Source organism: Pleurodeles waltl, chromosome 2_2, assembly GCF_031143425.1.
Source record: "Pleurodeles waltl isolate 20211129_DDA chromosome 2_2, aPleWal1.hap1.20221129, whole genome shotgun sequence".
Lineage (NCBI taxonomy): Eukaryota > Metazoa > Chordata > Amphibia > Caudata > Salamandridae > Pleurodeles > Pleurodeles waltl.
The window spans coordinates 153,259,561-153,284,076 of NC_090439.1; the positions used below are offsets into that span (position 1 = coordinate 153,259,561).

Below are 24,516 nucleotides of genomic sequence, written 5' to 3' on the forward strand. Positions count from 1 at the left end.
GGGTCAGTTTCGGACCCCCAAGGCCTAGGGCCCACCACCTCCCCAGGGCCTAATAAAATTTAACAAGGGAGGGGGCACCTGCGACCCCCTCCTGCAGCCCCGGGGACCACCACGTTCATGGGATCAGAGACGTGGAGCCTCTTGTGACCCTTAGCACCACCGTATAGTCATTTTTTTTAATGGTATGGCAGCGCTAACCAGTCCCCCACACTGTGCCATATTATACCTATGCCAGATATAATGCATGCCAGGGGGGTGTTCCCCCACAGGGAGGCCACAAAAAATAGTGCAATTAAATTTACAAGATTTCACTGCATCATTCTAGCTTCATTTTTAAACACCTGCCCAGGGCAGTCCTTAAAGTAACGCTAGGCTATTTCCTATGGGCCTCCTTGAGCTTTGTTGGACTAACGTCAACATTTTTGGCACTAGTCTAGCAAAGTCCCACAATAGGATAAACATTTTTGACACTATTGTGCTAACGGGCGCCATGTTGAGCTGTATTGTAAATACAGCACTATCATGGGGTCGTTATCTGGGCACAGGGCGATGCAAGGAAACTGGTGCATTGGAGCAGATACACCAGTTCCTTGTAAATTTGTTCCTAAGTTTGAAAGTGTGGCGATTTTCCACATTGCAGAGTATGTCAGATTATGGCAATGAGATAAAATACACAGCCTAATGTGCCCGTCAATTGGAAGTTTACATGCACAGCCAACTGTGAAACACCTACTTGCTAAAACCGGAGCTGTGAAAGAGAGACAGAAGCTAACATTATTTTCACTTCTCACATACTTTATGCTTAGAGAACTGTGAGTGAAGTTATAGTGATAGGCTGTGCGGGATAGGGTGTTATACGGGTTTGACAAAAGGTGTGGTAGTGGTCGGATTAACGTATAGTTATTAAAATAAAATACCTTTACATTTAAAAAAAACGTAGAAATTCACTGAAAAACTAAAAGTTACAGAGACGCTATAATTAGGAAATAGAGTTTCAAAATCACAGAAATTCACTGAAAAAAACAAAGGTTACAGGGACGTTATAGTTAGGTTATGAATTTACTCCTACAAAAGCACAGAAATTCAGCAGTTATAGTTAAAATTCTTTATTGTAACCTTGGCATGCACTGCTAATTACCCAAGATATTACAACACTCATGACAACTTCTATAACATCATTAAAAATATAAATGAAACCTTACCACTGATATTTTTGAAAGGAAAACTATGCATGGCAGGGACGCGAGTTATAGTTACCCTAGGGCGCGAGTTATAGTTACATGAAATAACTCTAACTATAAGTGCTAAAATTCTATGCTTTTGGATGAGTAAATTCAGAGCCTAACAATCACGGCCCTGTAACCTTTGGTTTTTCAGCGAATATTATATATATATTTACACATACCTATGTACATGTAAACATGAGTATATGTATTTTTAACTTGTATATATATATATATATATATATATATATATATATATATATATATATATATGTGTGTGTGTTCACTAAAAAACAAAGGCTACAGGGACATTATAGTTAGGAAATAGAATTAAAAAACCTTAGCAATTCATGAAAAACCAAAGGTTACAGGAATGTTATAGTTAGGTTCAGATTTTACAGACACAAAACCATAGAAATTCAGTGGTTATAGTTAGAGTCATTTCAAGTAACTATAACTCATGCCCTAAGGTAACTATAACTCGTGCCCCCACCATGCACATTTTTCTCATTAATACATTTACAGTAAATGTTGCAGTGCTATTATCAATGATGTAATATAATATAATTTCAGTTAATCCTGAAATATAAATCTACAGATAGTGTTGCTCCATGATAAGGCTTAGCTGCATTGTCCTGGTCTCAAGATGGCTGCCACCACTACCTGTTTGAAGTGCTGGTAGCCAATCAGATCTCACCATGAGATCTGTGCTTGGCCTCCACACAGATATCTATACTTTCTTCTTTTAAAACTCCAGAACTACTGGACAGACTTACACCAAATTGCAAAAAGCATGCTTTCTGGACCAAGAGCTAGCTTTCTGCCAAATTTGGTGTAATTTTGTCCAATGTCTTGGGCTGTAGTCGTATTCAAAATCCCTATGGGAAATTGCCTGGGAAATGTGTTTCGGGACCCCCATTTTATTCCAGCCCCCCTTGATGAATCACCCCAAGACTTTCACTACAGCAGCTGAACTGACTATCATACTAGTTTTGAAAATGTTGTGAAGATTTGTCAAACGGAGCCAAAGTTATTGGCAAAACAAAAAACATGTTTTCCTATGAAAACTAGGTCCTAACTAGAACTATCTACTGACTGCCAGAAGGTAATATCTATTGATCTATCTATCTATCTATCTATCTATCTATCTATCTATCTATCTATCTATCTATCTATCTATCTATCTATCTATCTATCTATCTATCTATCCACACGCTTCTATATATATAATTTATATTCATATTTGCTTTTTTTTAACATATAACAACTTGTCTTGTTTCCTGGTGTAGATTATGTGACTTCCTAATAGAGTCCCCTGACCATATATATAGTTTTATACTCTTTGCATCATTTTAACTTGCAAATGAAACAAAGGATATTGGAGAATAAATTGATGAACATATTGCCAACTAACAAAATTGCTGAGAGCAGGCCATTATGAACATTGGAAAAAGATTATATTGGGCACTATGGCAAAGTACTGAGGGCCAGGTGAAGGAGCCAAATTTTCAGTTGCAAACCCTCAGATCTAGGGTGTTAGTGACCCTAACAATTAATTTTGGATTTTACAAATTCCACTTTTAGGAGTCTATAAATAATTACTGACTCCTCAAGTGTTGTATTTACAGGATACTGATTTGCTAATTGGAATTGCCTGTTGTGGGCTGTCCATTACATATTTGCTAGACAATGTAGCAATGGTTTGCCACCATAATTCTGATTGTAAACTATTGAAAATTACTGGCTCCAAATTGGGGTGGTGCCCGACCCCCTTCAGGAAGCCCCAGGCCAGTTTGGGATTACTGTGCCACAACTATGGGGATTGAGTCCCCTTACCACTGCTGTACCAGGGCCTACAATACTATAGCTGTGAACCTTTGTGCTCTAGGAACTTTTGCTAACCAGCCTTCTATTTGCCCCTCATGGTTCCTCCTGTCTCTGGGTTTCAGCCTTCCGGTTCAGCATTCAAGGTAGATTGGTAGGTGCAGCTGATACTTTAACTCCCGTATATCTAGTTTTAGCAATCCGTCTCTTGGGCATAGGTCTATTCATTCTCTCGCAAAGTATTTAGTATCAGCACAAGCTGCGGGTTCAGCCTTTTGGTGGCAGCTGGATCTCACCAGCAACAGGAGTCTCTTAGGAGATGTTCAGCAGTCATCCGTGCAGCACGTCAATTTGAGGGTCTCGCACAGGAGTGGAGGCTTCTGAAGGGACCCTCCTCCTCAGATCGTGGGTTATTCTGGACAACGCCAGGTACTTAATTCACAACGGAGTTCAATCCAACACTCCAGTTAGAAATTGGTGGATATTCTTGAGTGCAATGGCTGCATGACTGCAAATGACAAATTTTAGGCATGACAGGTGTTATCTCTAACACACAGTGGCTCACGCTGCGGTTCTTAATTTTTCACAGTGACCACAAGGCACCTATCTGTTCACTTAATCATCTAAACTGGCTCCTATCTAATAGCAAACTTAACAGTGCTTGTGTCTCACAGTCGAATTATTGGGCACATGGACAACCAGAAGGCACTCATCCTGGTTTCAGCCAGGCCTACCACATGGGCTCACGGTTCCAGATCCCAGGCAGCCATGATGAGAGTGTATGGTGAAGGTCACACTGCCTGATCCAGTAGTACTCTGAGTTCATTGGAGCACTTTTTTAGTAAGTCTCCATCAGACCAACCCTATGCCATGGTCAATTAATTGATTCCCTTCCATGGACCACTCCGCCTGCAGTGTTGGAGATTCCGTCCCTCGCTCACAGATAGGATACCATGGCACCCAAGACAGTTCAGCATTCCTCCATCAGATCAGACTCTAAGCAATGTTCCCTTGCCTCTGAGAAATTGGTTGTTAGTGTGACACCCAACCTTAGCTGTGGAGTAGTGCCTGAGTCCTCTGCTGAGTGCTCCATTCCAAATACATGAGACCACAATAACAAACAAAGATGGGTCTTGAGGTCTCCTCTTTATACTGGCTTTGCAGATGGAGGATGTGTATTCCAGGCCCTGTCTGCCTCCTCTTTCATGTATCCTGGCTATGCCCTTTCCCAGCCTGGCCTTTATCTGCAAGAAAAGTTTCAGGTTGAGTGCCCACCACAGAAGTATAGAGTTGAGAGCAGGCTGCACCTTGATATTTATGGTTTCTCCCCACAGAGATCAGAAGGAAGGACAAGAATCTATACCCTTTAAATTGTCCATTTCTCTATCATCAGGCCTCACCTTGTTCTTTCTGTAAGGCACCTAATGGCAGCTGCATTCAGAGTCAATTACAACCCAAAGTATCAGGAAGGGCATTGACACTGCTTAAGAATCCCATCTCCTCTTTCCTCTTCATAGCACCTCATTCTCCCCTTCCCATCTAGGAGATGCCAACAATATACATGTGCTGTCTAGAGAAAGCAACCAATTCTCCATCTTGGACTCTGGCCAGGCTATGGACTTCCAAAATGGAACCTGCTGACTTTAATTACTCATGCTCGGCACACTATCATGACTAGCACACATGCACATGTACAACGCACAGGATGTCACATTCAGGATTCCAGGTTCATTGCGAGCAACAGAACATTATATAAATGGGCCAGTAAGAATGCATGAAGATCTGCTGACCCTTGCAGGCCATCATCCTTGTGAGTGTGGCTAATCAGAGCACCACCATATGACTATTGTTGAGGTAGGCTGGATTGTGACCCACTTTACTCAGAATTCTGTGACTAAACCTATTAGGACATAGGTCAATCTGCAGAATTCCACACTGGCCACAAAAATACTGGTCATAAATTGCGATCAGTTTTTGCAAACGGTTTTAATAGCCTTGAGACTTACTCCAGGAAGTCCCTGGGTGCTCTTAAAGAACATTTGTTTCTCACTACTGTTATCTTGTAGCAGTGAATAACCATGTTTTATCCCACTCATTCCTGCTTATGGCTTCTCATGACAGCTTTATATAATAGTACATTTCCACTACATTTTAGAAGATCATTCAGTTGCTACTTGTAGTAGCAATGTGAATAAATACCATTAGCCAAACAGTATGCTCATTTGTTAAAAAACACCTCTGAACACCATAATAGTGATTTTATGCTGTGCTAGTGTGAGACCTATGATATATTTTAAAGAAAGGTACAAAAAAAGCACAGTTTATTTTCATGCTGTTGTGTTCTACAAAGATCATTTGTATTGATTTCTCATAGACAACCTCTTCAGGGACAATTTTATGTACTTTAAAAAGTATCCATTGGTGTTGCAGTGCACTTAGATAGCAGTATCCAGGCTCATAATTATGTCCCCAATGGTGCTTATGTTTTGCTCAGTGGGCTTACTTGGTTGATTTAGTTTACTGTACATCAAGGGTATACTTGGTTGACGAAGTCTATTGCACATCCACAGTCTTTTCCACAAGTGAAACAATTACAGGAAAGGCCTGCTACAGGACTTAAACCGTTACAGGAGATGAGGTGCTACAATGACTGGAAACGTTACAGGACAAGAACTGATGCAATGACATAAGGACAAACAAAACGCTTTGTTTGTATGTGAGTAATTTGTGTGAATCTGTTGAGGACAAAGCAATGCCAAGTGGAGGCAAAACAAGTGTGCATTTACTTTACATCTGTACATGTATATTATGCTAGGTTCTGTTCTGTTGCTTGTGTTGAGTGCATCAATATGGAATTAATGTTTCACGGGGGCTTTCCAGGCGGTGTTTTTGGAACTGTCTAGTTGGTGGGAGTGGTATGCTACTAGAATATTTTCTGCCGTTAACATCATATCTTAGATATGTGCAAGAATATCACCCATTGGAGTATATAATACAAAATATATTCCGTAGGGGTGATACTTTGTTTTCAACGATATTCAGGATAAAATATGTATGTTAGACAATACTTATGCATACCATATTTTGACATACAGATATTCCAGGTTGCTAAAGCTTGGGAATTCACCCCTCTTGAACAGTTCCGGAAGTGAGTAGTTTTCACGAGGAACTGGCTTTTAAACTAAGATTAATTATTAGCTATGGGAATTAACAAGTATGTTCAAGATGTTCATGATAAATATTTCCTAGCTGTTTTATCTATTCAGCTATTGTGAGATTAAACATTTTCCAGCGGATCTGACGCCCACCACTGAATGTCTGTCTTCTCTAAATTAAACTAAATATGGATTTTACAGAACTCTCTTTTTTTAGCAAATTTTTAACACATTAAACACAATGATGCCTTTTGATTCATTCTAAGTGAAATAACAACAATGACAGAGTAAATCGGGTGGGAGGAGGGGTATTGTAGGGTTAAAAAAAATAGGCAGATTTGCCCTGGTCCCCCTCACCCCCCACGCCTCTGCTCAATGAAAAGTGATGGCACAGGCTCAGAAAGGCTCTAATTTTCCAGCGCTCTCTCTTCCTACAGCGCTCCAAAAACAACTGAGATTCAGTATTTTCTGGAAAGATTGAAGAGAAATAACACCTTCTAGTTTAGCATGCATGTACAAGGCAGCTTGAGTGGCATTATGTGGAGCTGTATTATAATGCGGAGAAGGACGAGCACAATTCAAGTGCCTCACACTAGGTATATCACAGTCGATTTTTATTCAAAGTGAAGCAATCCCTACCTCTACATCAGATCTTGGGCACCACCTATGCTTATGTTGTAATGATGATGATCATAATAATGATAATAATAATAATAATAATAACAACATTAAGTGGAGGAGCCCGACGCTTTTCCTAATGGTCTTGCATTGGTTCTGCCAAATACTACAGGCGAAGAATACCAAGATCACATAATCTTGAACCCACCTCATAGTCATCTCTTCCCCAACCTACGCCCCCACCTTACACTACACTGCTTTGTCCCATACAGCCCAGGGGTCTAAACTATCTAGCAGCTATTTTTTGCAGAAGGTGAATTCTATGTTTGTGGATCCACAAATACACGTGTGAATGCTCAATGTACTGTTCCAGTCCAAGTAGTGCTTAATTTGTAAAAGCATAAGTTCTTCTGCCCAAAGTTGCTGAATACCTGAGCAGTCTAGACGTAATTCCACCTTGTGTCTCTTTCATCCACATTCATCATACACTCCCTACCTCTTAATCTATTGTTTGCAGGTTATATTTCAGCCCTACTTTCCCACTTTGCCATTGTTTCCCTGTCTTGTTCTTCCTTCTTCTGTTCCCCTTTTGTACATTTCTCTCTTTTTTTCTGGGTAAAAGTCTGACGAGCAACAATTAGTCCTGATCCTCAAAAAATGAGTGCTGGTGTGCCCCACCTGCAATCATTGGTGCAAATTAAGCATCAATTCCAAGCATGCCTATGGCAACACAATATCTTTGTGAGCTCCAGAAAAAGTCACTTTAGAAGCTTCAAATGATTCCAAATGTTGTTGTATTTATTTTTTTATGGCCACTAATTCAGTTTGCACCCACCAAGGGAATTCTGTCTGGTGTTCAAACAGTGATCTTTTATTGTGGTTAATAGATGACTCCAGATTGTACCAGATATTACAGTCAGTCTATCCTATTGTTGGATCTGCAGCTGTAGACTATTTTCTCAATTGAGGGGATCCAGGACTACTGCTCCCCCAAAGCATTGCACTTCTAAATGAAATTCCTGGATGAAACACAGTGTGCCTCATGAGATTGACTCACTTGTAAGTGCTTTGGCAATCAAAATAGGGTAACATTTTTGCACAGGTGTAGGGTAACCATTGATGTCAGTTAGGGATAGGCAAGAGTGACAGCTGCTGTTATTGGTTTGAAATTAGGTACAGCTGACACTGGCCTTGTAACTGCTGTTCTCAGAGACAAGATGGCAGCTGCAGGAACAAAATGTGAACATACGTCCAACGTCCTGTTGACTTTGACTGTTTTCCATTCTTTTGTTTTTACCTTAGCCCTTGAATAGCAAATAGAAGGTGGCTGAAGGGCAAAGAGTGGGGCATGAGGTCAAACCTGAAATGTCTGTGGGAATCAAGGGGTGCAGTACGTTACTTCCACTACTTATGTTATTATGGTGCATTGATGTACACATCATGCATGTAACCTCATTCGTTGGCATTGCCCCTTAAGATGTGTGACTGAAAATGGTCATTTCTCAGTAGAGACACAACATATCAATTCCTCTGGGAGATTTGTAGATATAGATATACATTCAGGGATACCATTAAGCCAATATGGTAGTTGCATTCGCATATTTCCCAGTATGTATGAATTGATGGCCAAATAAATTAAGTGCAATTCTCACTTCTGGTGATAGATATGAATATAATAGGGATCTAAGTAATTACAACTATGTCCCTCTCAAAAAGCAACACTGTCAATGCGAAAATGTAGGAAATGCAAGAACGATGGACAAGATTGTTTGCCAGGAACATGATCTACCCTAATGTTTTTTATACACAGGGATCGTCTGTCCTAAAATATGCAGTTTAGAGCTCAGCATTGGGGTGTTCGGGGTATTAACTGCTCATTGGCAGCATGTCCAAGCTTGTAATCATGAATGGTTTTCAGCCATTGTAGTGCACTCCTTGTGAGGTATCTGCAGTGAGAGTGTATGAAAATGTCAGTGGTAGCGCAGTGCGTTATCTTCTCTCATGTCAATGCCTGTAGTTGTCACCTTCTCAGTTGTTATTTACTAATAAGTACATTGATTATGGTGCCTGTTCCCCGCACCCATTGGCCTCAGTCCGAAGTCCTCATTCAATGAAAGTCTGGTAAAAGTAATTGGGTAAAGCCAATGACGTATTTTATTTCATTTCTTTCAGAACATGCTGAATGTGGATACTGTTATCCTTAATTGAGCAAAATTCTTCAGCCAATGGTAAGCCACAAGTTCTGTTTCTCTGAATTTTTATGCTGAGTTCTAAAATTGCTCTTGCTGAGTGACTTTCTGTTCCAGGATACAGATCACACTTGTGAACATCCCTCAGATGGTCACACCACCCTTTTGTTTCCATGTCGCACATCTCTCTTACTTGATTTAATTGGCACCTTTGCTTGGATTTTTTCAATGAGAGAATTCTTCCTCGAAGTTTAGGAGTAAGTGAAACCTTGGCCAGGAGTATGTCACACTCACAGAGATTTTTTTGTGAATGATGTCCATCCTCCCAGCAATGCTCCCAGTCTAACCCATTCCTTTGCCACATTATTTATTGCTAGCATTGGCCCTCCCTTTTTCATGAAGATGCCTCCTTTTCCCACCCAGTCGTATATTTTCTGACACTTCCCATATTGAGCACACATCTGTGTATGCCTCATCATTTCCATTGGTTTCAAGCACAGGCGTGGTTCTCCATCTTCCACAAGCTCCTTTCTCATATTTATGTCCACTCTTCACATTGCCATCCTTTCTATTAATCTCAATGCTATTTCAAGACCTCTCTCTTTCTCTGCCATTTGCTACGGCTCCTTATTCGGCCCAGCTCTCTATCTCTCATCTGCTAGTACAAAGATTACATAAACATCTTTATAAATAGAAATGTCTAACGACTATACAGTCACTTAAATGAGCTCTTATCCACAGCTCCTCAATGCACGACTTACAAAAATGTAAGCACTCTAAATGTGACCATTAGAGGATACCTCATATTCAGTTGCACAAAGTCCATACTGTACATTGACCCAGATTTATCTTCTACCTGGGCACTCATTAAAAGTAGCACAAATGAGTCTTGATCAAGCTCCTGGCAATAAAGTGTTTTAGCTGTGAAAGGTGTTCTGAGCACACACCAAAACTTTGTGGCACACCAACCCCCTAATAATGCATGGAAATGATATGTGACGAGATGGTAATATTGCAAAACCCATTAAATGTGATGCAAAAACAAACCTACTAGGCTAACATGACCTGGCTTTGTGTCAAATACTAATGTAAACTTACACTAGACACAAACATGGAGCAACGAGAATACCATGTTGTAGTTCCGCGAGTACCATGCCTTACTTCTTTGAAATTAAACATTTATTGCGGCTTGCCCCTTGCCCCTTGCCCTTGCCAGTAATCATCTGATTGAAAGTAGGCCTGAGAGGAGTTCATGGAGTCTGACTCTGCAGAATTCTGTGGAGTTGAAAAAAACTCTGTGGAATTCCATGGAGGCGGAGTTCTGTGACCCGCAGAGTCCCGAATGTGCCCAATTTCGAAAGCGCTAAGCAGAGTCGGGCCTGGTCAATAAGGCCTGACCCTTCTTAGAGCTTGATTTGTCTAACATTATAAGCTAAACGTTTGTGAGTGATGAGATCGTAGGATAACTAACACCAAGTTAGGTTTCACCTCCACCTTCTGTTATCTTCATATTTTATTTGATGACCGTGGCCAATGTACCCTGGCTGTTGGTAACAGATTGCAGTAATTTGACAAATCTATCTCTGCACTCCTTAAATTTGCTAGTAAACTAGGGGGCAAGCCAGATAGAAAGATGTTAACTATCTATAACGCCAAATGTGTATCCATAGCGCTCAACAGGGAGGGCATCTAGGGCACTAAAAATGTCAGCCAGCTTCAGATACTAGAGAACACGTTTCTCAAGAATCTCCTAGCTGTCACAAGTAGCTGTTCCACCTTTAATTGCCACTCAGAATTAGGGACTTCGTTTTTTTACTGACTTGATCAATACACAACCTATTTTATTGTTGCATAATATTTGGACCTGAGGTTTTAATATTTTAAACCGTATGCTTTTGAATTATTGCCTAAAGTTGGCCTATTCTGCCGCATTCTCTGGTTTAAGTTTGTGAAAGTCGTCTGAGTTAATCTGTGTCATCCTGACTTTAAAGAGAAATGGCCAAATCCATTTTTTTTCAGAAACCAGCTGACACTGGTTACAGAGGGTGTTCAGCCGTACCTCACTGCCATTTATAAACAATGGCATAGGTATGTCCTAGACGTTTGAAGTTAGATATTTATAATCGTTTAATTGCTTTTCTAGTTAATGGTTGGTCTGCGGTTTTGATAAACTGTCCATCTGATGGTCGTTCAACTCAATGCACTCTGCACTTTATGATTTCTGTCCTTTTTATGCTGTACCACATTATGTAATATAAGCATTATATTTGACCTATTTTACGCAATCATAACTTCAAGCAATGTCGGCCCACCCTGTTGTTTTTACAACAATTAAACTCTTTTGTTATCTGATGTAAGATTTCTAGACATGATGCGCTAAGGAAAAATATGCCACTGTAATGATATTTTGTAATCTGTATTTATCATGTTTCTTATGCTAATTGTATTGTGAAGATGAAATATGTTTTCTACTGATGTGCCTGCTTGTATCGTTCCTTTTGAAGGAAATCGAATAACGCTGATTATGATGATAAATTGTCGCTCGGTATGGCCACCCTTTTACTTTTACGCTTGTTTGTGGTTTCACATTAGTGCCTTTTGATTTGTTTTGTGGTCATAGCACAAAGCTCAGTGATGTTGAAATGTAAGCAACATGTGTCCCTGCGTCTGCCGCATAGCAATAGAAACAAAAAAGAGTCAACTGAAAAGACTGAATCTAATCGAGCATAAGGATCAAGAAACAGTCAATGGCATTGTCAGCCAGGGTGGAATTAATTGGTGTTTTCCTTCTGCCGGTGTGAAGCTTTGCAACATGCTGCAGTCCCAGGAGAATATTTGAAATGTCACTCATACCAACAGATTGCAGGAGATTTTAATTTAAGCTGACAAAAATTTGCATAGAGGAGGAAGTCAGTTAGAACATGTCACGATGGATCACAGAGGAGTGTTAAGTTTTGTGATGTGTACATAGACACGAAAAACAGCTAGAAAAGATGTCTTAGGCGGCACCACAATTTGGAGAATGAAAACATACTTTTGTCACTTCATAGTAAATTGGGTAGCCGTCAAGGGATGGCGTGAAAATAAACTATACGAAATCTTAAAAATAAACAAGTCTGTTAGGGTGATAGTTATTTATTAATGGGATCAAATTGTAAATTAGAAAGATTTAGGAAAAAATGCCCATTTTTTGGGGGAGACAAGACACAGTTTCATTTTTATAGTGCACTATACAAATTGTCAATCCTATTATTATTATACTTGGGATTCTGCAATAAATGTATAAAATCCGCCTCTAATTTCTTTATAATCTTGGCTTGTAACACACCCAGTCACTGATAATAAAGAAATTATTCAGCCATAATAGCTTATTACAGTTGAGTTCTGACATCACCATACCTATTGCTGGAGGCAGCAGCGAGGAGAAAGGCAGGTCAGGTCGGGAGCATAATTAAAGCAGCAGTTTAAACGTTTTTCTTTCTTCCCCTTCTTTTTTCTAGCTATACATTGACAAGAAGAAAGGAGATATTTATGGCAACATGTTTACTTTTTTGCACTCCTTAAGAAACTATAGAAAAGTTAGAATCCTTCTGCATGTTTCTTCTACACCTATTGTTAGCTAACTAATGTTAAACTATTTCTAATGCCTTTTTGCAATACTTGTCTAACAACCTTTTTTGATGTGTTTAGTTTAGTTTAGTTTAGAGGTTCTAATGTTATTCTTTATGTTTGCAAACATGCTCTCTCTTTCATATGACAGAGCTACACATCAAGGATTTGAGTAGTTTCTGGGAAAGGCGATGGTGTGGCCATGTGTTAAAAGGAATAAAGTAGCCCGTGCTATACATGAGAAGTGTTGGAAATGGCCTTTCTGCAGGGTCATCCCCAGACTCTTTGCCTTCCTCCTCCTCTTTTTCTGACCTCATTTTTGCTGGCTTTAGTACTATGCACACTTTACCACTGCTAACCTGTGCTAAAGTGCATATGCTTTCTCCCTTTAAACATGGTAACATTGAATCACACCCAATTGGGCCATTTAATTTACTTATAAGTCCCTAGTAGAGTGCACTATATGTGCCCAGAGCCTGTAGGTTAAAAGCTACTAGTGGGCCTGCAGCACTGATTGTGCCACCCACTTAAGTAGCCCCTCAACCTTGTCTCAGGCCTGCCATTGCAAGGACTGTGAGTGCAGTTTCACTGCCAATTCGACTTGCCATTTAAAAGTACTTGCCAAGCCTACAACTCCCCTTTTTCTACATATAAGTCACCCCTAAGGTGTGCCCAGGGTAACCCCTAGGGCAGGGTGCTGTGTAGGTAAAAGGCAGGACAAGTACCTGTGTAGTTTACATGTCCTGGTAGTGTAAAGCTCCTAAATTCGTTTTTACACTGATGTGAGGCCTGCTCCCTTCATAGGCTAACACTGGGGCTGCCCTCATACATTGTTTGAGTGGTAGCTGCTGATTTGAAAGGAGTCGGAAGGTCATATTTATTATTGCCAGAATGGTAATACAAAGTCCTGCTGACTGGTGAAGTTGGATTTAATACTTTAATATTACTTTTTTAGAAATGCCACTTTTAGAAAGTGAGCATTTCTCTGCACTTGAATCTTTCTGTGCCTTACAATCCATTTTTGGCAGGGTTTAGTTGACAGCTCCTTGTGCATTCACTCAGACACACCCTAAACACAGGATACTCAGCCTCACTGGCATACATCTGCATTTTGAATGGGTCTTCCTGGGCTGGGAGGGTGGAGGGCCTGCCCTCACACAAAGGACTGCCACACCCCCTACTGGGACCGTGGCAGACAGGATTGAACTGAAAGGGGACCTGGTGCAATTCTAAGTCAATCTTTGAAGTCTCCCCCACTTCAAAGGCACATTTGGGTATAAAAACAGGGCCTCTGACCTACCACCTCAGACACTTCCTGGAGAAGAAACCTGAACCAGAACCTGCACCCTGACAAGAAGAACTGCCTGGCTGCCTAAAGGACTCACCTGACTGCTTTCTGAAGAGGACTGCTGCCCTGCTGTCTTGCTGCTCTCTTGCTCTGCTGCAGAAGTGCTCCCCAAGGGCTTGGTTGGTGCTTGCCTCCTGTTCCCTGAAGTCTCAGGACCAAAAAGACTTCTCTGCTGCAGCTGAAATCCCTGTGCGGCGAAAATTCGATGCACCACCTGCCAAGACAATGCACAGCCGGCTCGCGGTGAAAAACTCACTGCATGCCGAGTCCGGAACGACGCAGCCCAACTTCGTGATAGAAGATCGACAATAGCATCAAAAATGTTGACGTTAATCCTGCAAAGCACCCAGAGGCCCATTGTAACCAATGAGAGCCTCCTTTTAACACCTGCTCTAAGCAGGCGTTAAAAGTGCCGAAAAAAATAACACAAAGAAATCTCTTAGATTTCTTTGCGCTATTTATTCGGCCTCCCTAATGGGAGATTGCCCCCTTTGCATACATTAAGCCTGGCGCAGGCATAATGTAGCGCAAAGGGTTATAAAGTTGCGCTATGCAAGCATGGCACCACGTTGTAAATATGGCATGATGTTTTTGGCCATCTTAGGCCACATTAGTGTAAAAATAATTACGCTAATTTGTCGTTAGAATGGCGCTAAGCCCTTTTAAATCTGGGCCTAGTACTCATGTGAGTGCATTGTGCATGTATGTGTGCTTGAGTAAAAAGATATATAAATATATAAAACATGGTTTTCTCCAAAAACACTAACACTAAAGTTTCTTAGCGCCTACACTATAACTGCATTGATATGTGAGAAATTATGAGTACAATGTGAAAACTGACAACATCATAAAGATTACCATACATAAATCTACCAATCCCACTTCCTAACAACCAATCTTGATTTTGTTGCTATAACAGAACCCACCAGGCACAACTACACCACACTCTCATTGAACATCATAGCTCCACTAAAGGGTATACAGATAGGAATATGCTGATGTATAATAGAACTAAACAACCCAGAGACCTCCATGCATAAAATGTCGCTGAGACACTTGAAAGGAGCCACTGTAGCCGTACTTCAGAAGGCAGCATAGGCTGCACTAAACACAGTCGGTACCTGGGCCCAACAATCATATATAGTGATATTACTAACATAAAAACACAGTGAAGACACACCCACTAGAATTACTCATAGCCAACAAAGTGCCTAGTGAATACACATAGCACATTGCCATTAACAGCAAATGCCAAATTCAACAGAACAAACTAGTCACATCATCATAAAATCTATCGCCACAGCATGAAGGGGCAACATAAGGTTATGTTTTTTCTTTTTAGCAGCATTAAGACAGATCCAGAATGCTTCAGCACTAAACAGCTCCAACACAGCCAGCATTTAACATCTCAGACTGTTGTTTTTGATTATGGCATAGCAAAGAACCTATGCTCTTAGTAAATAAACAGCAAGCTGGCTTAATCTCAGCCTTCTTCATCCACCTTTGAGCTTGGGTCAGCCTCTTCAGCCAATATTTGTTTTAAGTCTCCTTCATATTTGGGTCATCCCATGGAATTTTGCAGGTATTTACTTTTGTCAACTTTATATTTTTCATTGACGATTGCCCATCAAAGTAGTCATGCATTGCTTCTCTGCCTCTGCTGCTGTGGGCTCAGTGGTTCACTGGCAGAATCTGATGGGCACCCAACAGTTCTGCTACTCCGCGCCCCAGGTGTCAGACATCCTAAGGGCTCTCATGAAGTACCCACTGGATTCCCATGTTGAATTCAGAGCACACATCTGCTACCTTGTCTTGGCTGCATGCCCATTTCTCTGGCTTCACACTATTAAACATAGGAACGGGTAAAGCTTACATTTTGGTTCCTGGCTGCTCCTGTGCCCCTCAAACCTTTGCTTTGTATTGAACATTGCATTTGGACAGCACACAATTTTATAAGTGATTGTATTTTGCAAACTCCAAAGGGAAACCATTAAATGAGCTGGAAAAATACTACTGTAAATGATATTTCAATGATTGATGTTTAAATATTATATTATTACGCCTAGAAACTTTTCATTACAGGTGCAATGAGTACAGAATCTGTGCATTGAATTGGTTGCATACAACCTCAGAAATTATGAGTTTGCTGACCCTACCTAAAGATAAAACTCTCTTATCTCCCAAAAACGTTTATCTTTAAAATCTGTGCCATGGAATATATATATATTCACTACTGCTATTCAAAACGTAGTACAAAACAATACAATCTTCTGTAAAAGCAGTCTACCCACTGCTCAATACCACAATGGCAGAGCAACTCTGTTCTGAAATTTCTAGTTAACTAAGTTGCAATTATAAACTTTATGTCACAAACATTGTTTTAGCACAGCACGGCCTCGTACATTACTCCTAGGATTGCCTGTGTTCACATATCGCTGTATAACAGTGTAAGAGAGGTGGGTGTGATCTATCACGCTTAGGTAGCTGGGAGATTTTTTAAAAGGGTGAAAATGGGCATAAAAGGTTTTGTAACTCCAGATACATCACTGCAGAAATAGAAAAAGGTATTTTTTAGATCTGGCAGATACAACTTTTGTGTTCATCTCTCTGAGGGGGTGCTTTGGGTTAGCCCTTTCAAAATATTGCCTTTCCAAGTTGAGCCACTTTCAGCCATTAGTTTGTGACATCGTTAATCACATCTTGGATCAACCCAAAGTAGTATTTTAGGGCCAGATGTAGCAAGCATTTTGCATGGTGCAAACTGCGAAAATCGCAGTTTGCGCCATGCAAAATGCCCATCGCGATGCACATTCAAAATTTGCGAGTCGGTACCGACTCGCAAATTGTGAATGCGACTCGCAAATAGGAAGGGGTGTCCCCTTCCTATTTGCGACTCACATCGCTATGCTAAATTGCTTTGTGACGGTCACAAAGCAATTCGCAGTTACCACCAGTGTCACACTGGTGGTAACCCATTCGCAAAAGGGAAGGGGTCCCCATGGGACTCCTTCCCCTTTGTGAATGTTGTCCAAAATGTTTTTTCAGAGCAGTAAGTGGTCCAATGGACCACTGCCTACTCTGAAAAAACGAAACCAAACGGTTTCGGTATTTTTTTTATTTTGCAACTCGTTTTCCTTTAAGGAAAACGGGCTGCAAAATAAAATAAAAAACTGCTTTATTTAAAAAGCAGTCACAGACATGGAGATCTGCTGTCTTCAGCAGGCCACCATTCCTGTGAGTGCAGGGGCTCGCTATGGGGTTGCAAAATGCGACCCACCTCATTAATATTAATAGGGTGGGTCTTTGCGACCCCATAGCGAATCGCAGACGGTGTCTGAGACACCGTTCTGCATCCAATTTTGCGAATCAGAAATTGCGAGTCGCACCGACTCGCAATTTCCGATTCGCAAAATCGGAACTACCTACATCTGCCCCTTAGTCACATCCTCATATTACTTTATGTTTTGAAGTATCCTTCTACCTGTGAGAAAGTGCTTCAATTGGTATGAAGAAGCAATAGCAGAAATGTATGCTCAGTCAACACATTTTTGTCACATTCAATTCTTTAACTCACAAAAGCATTTCATACAAAAAATGATTCTTGCAATTTTTCGTTAACTGCAAGACGCATTGGTTGACAAATGAACTTCCAGGAATTTTAAAGCCCCATTCTTCTAATGGTCTCCATTGGAGGAACAGCCTTTGGCTTTCCAAGCAACTACATTCATTCACCAGAACGCTCAAAAGATTCAACGGCCAACAGCTATGCTGCTCCTTCCACGGTGCTCCACCCTAAAAGCAAATTTAGTACACTTGGTGTGTTTGACAAACCTGATGGGTCAGGCTTATACTGGAAAATACAAATCAAAACTATTGGCTTTGCCACCTTTTTGAGGTACAAGAGTGCTAAATAGATATCAACATCTGAACTGGGAATTTACTAAAAATAATTCTGATTTGCAATGTTACCATATGTATCTTATTGTACAATGCATGTGTTGGAGTGTGACTTTTATAATCAATAGTAACATGAAAAGCTTGCAATGTAATGTGTAATGAAACCGCATAAAATGTGTTAATGTAATACTAATGCATGCGTTTGAAATGTGCCCACGGGGAGTGGCCATCAATGTATACGATGATTAATGAAACTGACTAATAATGAATCAATAATGTACTCATGTATGGTTTTGTATTAACATATCCTAATTAAGAGTTATGTGTTAAGGTTCTGCTAAATTCATCACTAGGCCTTAGTTAGCAAGGGTCTGGGCCTAGCTGCCTGGTCTCATATTAACTGTGTTTTTCTAACGTGCAATGTGCTATTTTCCTGAAGGACACGAAGCTGTACTTTTCCAGACGCTAGAGATATGTGTGTGTAGCTGTAGTAAATTCTTTCTCATGCGACCCGACTTGCTCAAGGAGACATTCTTGCCGAATGCAACAGTGTAATTCACAACAGGTGCAAGCTCGCCTGGACTAGGAGAAGACAATGAAACTACTGACTGGAGAGACAAGTGTAACTTTTCTTACCTGACATTCTACCTGTTGAAGACGTCAATCACAGGAGCCAATAAACTGCATGAGAACTGTCTTAGGTGAAGATTCTAGTAAGGTGTGTGACGGATTATTGGACACAGATAACGATGCACCAAATATTGCCCAATGGGAAATTAGAGACTTTTTCGACAACTTTGATATAACAGCGTGACCCAAGGAGAAATCAGCCATTACTTTGCCATTCTTCGCCATTCTTCATCACCCCTTGCCATTCTGAGAGACTTTGTGTTTAGCTGTCTGATATTTTAAACCATCCTCATCCCACCCCTTGCCTGATGTGCACTTCTCCTCCTTATGAGGGAAGAGCCTTTCTTGCTATGGCCTGCTGAGACTTACCTGCTTATCCTGGCTGATGGCGAATCGACTGATGTCCTGAGGACGAAGACTGACACTGTATGCTGCCCCATTTGGATGGGTAACTATCTTCTGATGAATTTTAATTGTCTGTTTGCCTTTTCTTTCTAGGTACCAACTGCTCTTTTGATAGAGACCGTAGTTAGATGTTTTCCAAATTCATGTTGCTAAATTGTTTTGGCTGAAGCCCAATATGCTGATGCTAATCAGAGGTCAGTTGAGGAGTTCACTAATATCGGGTGCAAATAGACAAATGACGGAATCTTTGCTTTGTTGAATAATGTAATAATGAGACTCTGCTAAAGTTGATTCATGTTGACGTCGTGCTTTGTTCTAATGTTCATGACCTATGCTTTGATAAAGTCTTATTCGAGTTGCCAAATAATAGTAGTATTGATGTGCTTATTGATGTTGCGACTAATAAATATGATACTAGAGTGTAACTAATAAGGAATAAATATCCTAACTCTTACTAGATTTGTGTGGTTATTCAAGGCTGAAAGGTCATGATGTGTTTCATTCTTGTTAAACCTTATTGATTAGTTTGATTGATTAGTTATTGAGAATATCGATTAGGTTATTGATTTATTGATTGAAATGCTAAACAGATCTCTCGTTCTGGGAAGTCCCCAAACGTGGTCAAAAGATTCATTGGCCTAAAAAGAGTCCCCTTGTAAGTAAATTAACAAGGTTTGTACGCGTTAACACATGCACATTTAGAAACAAAAATACTGTATTTGTTTACTGTACACTATGGCAATGGTGTGGCCAAATAATGTGAAAGCACTGAAATTAGTATAAGTGGCATGTAGAGGTAGCTCGGTTTAATACTACATAATAAATAAGAAATCCATAGGATCATAGATCCCGACAGGGTGGTGGTGGCCGGAGTTGTGGTCAGCCACAGCGGCGCTGAGTTCAGCACCACCGTGCTGGTCACAAGTAATTTTTTGGGCAGCCTTTTCATGGCAGGGTCCACACCATGAAAAGGCTGGTGGAAAGCCACTGCTGGGGGACACAGGGGGGCCCCTTGCACTGCCCATGCCCTGCCAACACCCTCAGAATGCACACTGTCTGATCTAAAGGCGGTGGGCATTCTGAGGGTGTTGTTGTGCCACGGCATTGGCCATGGCTGCCTTAAAGCTGTCAAGGCCAATGCCATGGCACTGTTCCCACCTGTCTGGCCAGTGGAAATGTTGTAATACAATGCTTCCATCAGTCAGCCCGGTGGAAACATCATAATATGACTGAAGGAGAGGCTGGCGGTAGGATGTCAGACTCCTTCCCGCAGAGCCGTCTGCCAAAGTCGTAATGAGGCCCTTAGATCTTACAATGAGAACTACAATATACAAAATTACATCCATTAATACAACTTTAAAAAGGAGCTGAAAAATTAAAGAAATTTACAAGGCATAAAAATATTTATCGGCATATGCAGTCCATAGCTGTTAGAATATGGTGGTTATAAAGGAAAGAGCCAACTCTTGAGTAGTTTTATGAAGACAAGATAGTTATCTGTGGCTCTTACAGTTGGGGGTAATGAATTCCATAGTTTGGCTGCTTGAACGGAGAAGGATGTACCACCTATAGTCTTTTTCTTGTATGGTGGTGTTCTAAGGCCAGCATAACCACAGCAGATAAACTGAGAATGCAGATCAGTGTAAATCTTTCTCTGCCCACAAAGTGAACAGGATTTGAAGAGAGATTTAATTCTGTCAGCTATGACAGATGGTCAAAGAGACAAAGGCCCATATTTATACTTTTTGACGCAAACCAGCGGTGGTTTACGTCAGCTGCAGGCTGGTCAGAGTAAAAAAAAAGGACTCTAACCAGGCAGCGCCGGCGTAGGGAAAAATGGGGGTTGTACGTCAAAAAATGGTGCAAGTCAGGTTAGAGTAAAAAATCATGGCTCTAACCGGACTTGCACCATTTTTTGACGCGCAATCCCTATTGAAATTACTCCTGTTTTAGCAAAGACAGGAGTCATGGCCCCTTGCCCATTGGCCATGCCCAGGAGACTTCTGTCCCCTAGCCCATTGGGTCATTGGCTGACCCTTGAACTGATGACAAGGAGCCATTCATAAACACTTGGAGAGAATTATGTAAAACACTTATTGATCGGTTTGCAATTCCTGCAAAGACTTCTGTCCCCTGGGCATGGCCATAGGGCACAGTGGCATGTAGGGGGACCCAAGTTAGGCCCCCCATGCCACTTAAAAAAAAAAAAAAAAATTATACTTACCTCTACTTACCTGTACTTTCCTGGGATGGGTCCCACCCATCCATGGGTGTCCTCCAGGGGTGGGCGAGGGTGGCAGGGGGTGTCCCTGGGGGCAGGGAAGGGCACCTCTGGTCTGCTCCCATGGTCAGAGACCATGGAAGTGAGCCCACAGGCCCCTTAACGCCTGTCCTCACACAGGCGTTAAAAAATGGCGCACAACAGGCTGTGCGCCATTTTTCAAGGCCCGCCCCCTCTTGTGCGTCAAAATGACGTGGGAGTATAAATAAGGCGCACAGGCCTTAAAGTCATATTTTGGACAGGAACACCTACCTTTAATGCAAGGCGGTTTCCTGCATCCAGAAAATGACGCACACGGAGGAATTCTGACATTCACGTGGTCGGGCATCATAGTATAAATATGGTGTTAGGTTTGCCCCGAATTTGCGTCAAAATTTTAGATGCAAATTCACCGCAAACAGAGTATAAATATGCCCCAAAGTGTCTCCTTCCCCTCCCCTCCAAACCCATCCCCCCTCCTAAGCAACAAAAAAAAAAAACACAAAAAAAACCTGTTTCACTAAAAATCACTTGGTGCTGTAGAAGCAGGAAACAGTTCTTGTTCTGTCCTAGAGTAGACCAAGAAAATAACAATTTTGAGAGTTCACTGAAAGGGTAGAGCAGAGCTCTGTCTGGAGACTCCCTCACACCTGAAATGCAGTAGAAATCTGAGCTACGATGGCCTCTTGGGGGAGGAGAAGGAGAGCTGACTGAAGTTCAGGATGCTTCAAATGAGGTGGATTTGCTTTTAAACTGTTGTTCAGGCATTGTTGTCTGGTCTTTACTTTTTCCAGGGATTCTGAGCCTGATGACAGGGAAGGATTCAAACATGTGACTATACGAAAAATGCAATGTTAGAGAAGCAATACCTAAGATGCTACAGGAGCAATGTTAAGCTCAGGTTTACAGCATATCATTACATCACATGACAGAAAGTGCCCACTTTCATTTATCATACAGCCACCCCTACTTAGACATTGTGACTGCACATTCCTAAAGGTGAGTCCAATGTACATTGGTAAGAAGGGATCAGTTAGACAGATCTCCCTTCAGTTTTTCCCCTCCATGCCATCACAACAGCCCAATCAGATCAACTGCATCATTTCACAGCCTTGCTTTATCCCTGTCAAGCAACACTTGATACTTCAGTTCCAGGGCAGTCTTGTACCTTGCTAAATCATCGTTGTCCACTCTGCTAAGTCTTATCCTAAGCTTCTTATGACTCTTCGGTATCTAGTATGTCTGTCAACAAATTGTTCAACTGTGGCTCCCTCAGTTTCCACCACCATATAACAATGCACCTTTTCACCAAGATTACTCGTAGTGCTGTAATTGTAATCTGTATTTTTCCACCTTTAAGGTTTAGGTATATTTCTAAACAAGCAGTTCTTTGGAATTATTCACCTGCTGGCCAGAGACTGAACACAGTTTAGCTAAAATGTGTGTCCAAATCCTTTGTACTAACATGCAAGACCATGCCACTTGCAAGACAGCTGCATTGTTCTAACAGTAAGGGGCACTCCCAGATTATTCTCTTTAGCAAGAATGAGGTATGCTCTATGTAAGTACAAATAAAATGATCTAGAACTGAGCTTTTGTTTAACTGTAGGCATTCTGTTCCCCAGAATGCCCAGAACATAGTTATCTTCCACTGATCTCTAGCTTTAAGTGACTCACCCCCTTATCGCTCCTCTGCATGGAATATATGGATGCAACCTTCTTATCTCCAGAGGCCAAGCTGAGCACCTTCATTAGGGTCTGTTACTGCAGCCACCTCCCTTGGCACCACAACTTCATGCCGGTAGTAGCCTTCAGCTATCTCACCAAATGACTCCATAACACTGTTGCTCTCTGCCTGTTTATTCATACCATAGAGAGAAGTTATCAATTTCTGACATTCCAAGCTAGGAATATTATTTACCTTGGGTTTAAAGAAAGAGCTGCTACTCTCCCCTATAATATCCAAAGTTATTTTTGATTTTTACATTTCACCGCTTCTGTTATTTTTACCCAGATGTTATCTGAGATAAATGTGTTTTTGGATTCTTACCCACCTACTTCTTCTTCTTTTCAAACGAGATATCCACTTACCATGCTCTTTGAAGTAAAGGGTGTATTGCCTTCTCTGTAAGTGATTAACAGGCTTATCAAAAGCAAACAGTTTATTGAAATTATTAGACTGCCTTATGGATTTTTTACATAGACTATCTGCCAAATTTGGGGTTATACTCACAAATGTTTCCATATGTTCCTCAAATATGTCAACAGATAGCCAACAAGCAGGGAAATGGTTTCAGTGATTTTCTTCTGTTCAACTTACTGATTATCTTTCTTAGTCGATGTTATTCTCCCCTTCACAGTACTATATACTACGTCATCACTATCAGGGAACTGCAATGACTCTACATCATCAGGTTTCCCATTTATAGTAAGAAGTATGATATTGTGGTGACTCTAAATATTATCACCTTTAGATCCCAAAATAGGGAAGATTTATGTATTAACTAATAACATAGTCAATTATCTTAGTTGATATTGCTGTGATATGAGTGGGATGAGCTGGAATATCAATCTGTAATCTCCCATTGAGGTTAATTGAATCATTGTTCCTGCAAGTCTCCAGGAGAAGAGTTCCTCTTTAATTTGCCCTGAAGCTGGAAAGAAACATGGGGGTCAGTATATTAACAGCCTCTTTTCTGTCCTTATCTGCGAATAGAGCCAGTGAATAATTAGTGAATGATTAGAGACAGCAGCATCAAAATGTCCCATTATTAGGACCTTTGAAATACCTGCTTTCACCATAGTCATATTCATATAACTTGTTAGAAACTCGCATAACAAGTGGCGGTTTTCTTGACCAGGTAAAATATAAAGGTTGGTCACAATAAAAGGAAAAACAGAGCAATGACCCAAATTCTGCTCTACAATACAGTGCAATAATGTTGATTGGTGACAGTACATCTGATACGTCCAAGTAAAATGTTTTGCAATAGTGTGGCTAAACCACCATTAGCATGTCCTCTCTTTGGCTTACTAGCAGGACAGCTAATTACAATATAATTTTTAACCTCAAAAGCTGCAAGTGCCCATGTTTCTTCTAGACAGATTACCACAGGACTTAATTCATCCAGATTCTTGGTTTTTCCCAGGTTATTCCAACAACCAGCTATATTCCATGACACAATTTTAATGGAGTGGTTCACACTACTAAACACCAAGTCATCACATTTGGGGAAGCCACTTTCCACAAATTTAACAGACTTCTAACTAACCCCATTGAGATACATCATCATATTTTGGCTTCAGGCCAGCTTCATAATCCTTCTATGAAGCCACCCTAGAGCCAATATTTCAGGAA

General features: G+C 40.9%; 1 protein-coding gene across 4 annotated transcripts in view; it reads left to right on the forward strand.

Moving 5' to 3' along the window:
- Nucleotides 1-24,516, forward strand: part of LOC138280823 (poly(rC)-binding protein 3-like) — a 2,739,176-nt gene that overhangs the window by 944,066 nt on the left and 1,770,594 nt on the right. For all 4 annotated transcript variants that reach the window (XM_069219527.1, XM_069219542.1, XM_069219532.1 and 1 more), the window contains exon 3: nt 8,993-9,048. The gene's annotated coding sequence lies outside the window, so the exon portion shown is untranslated. The remainder of the gene's footprint in view (nt 1-8,992; nt 9,049-24,516) is intronic.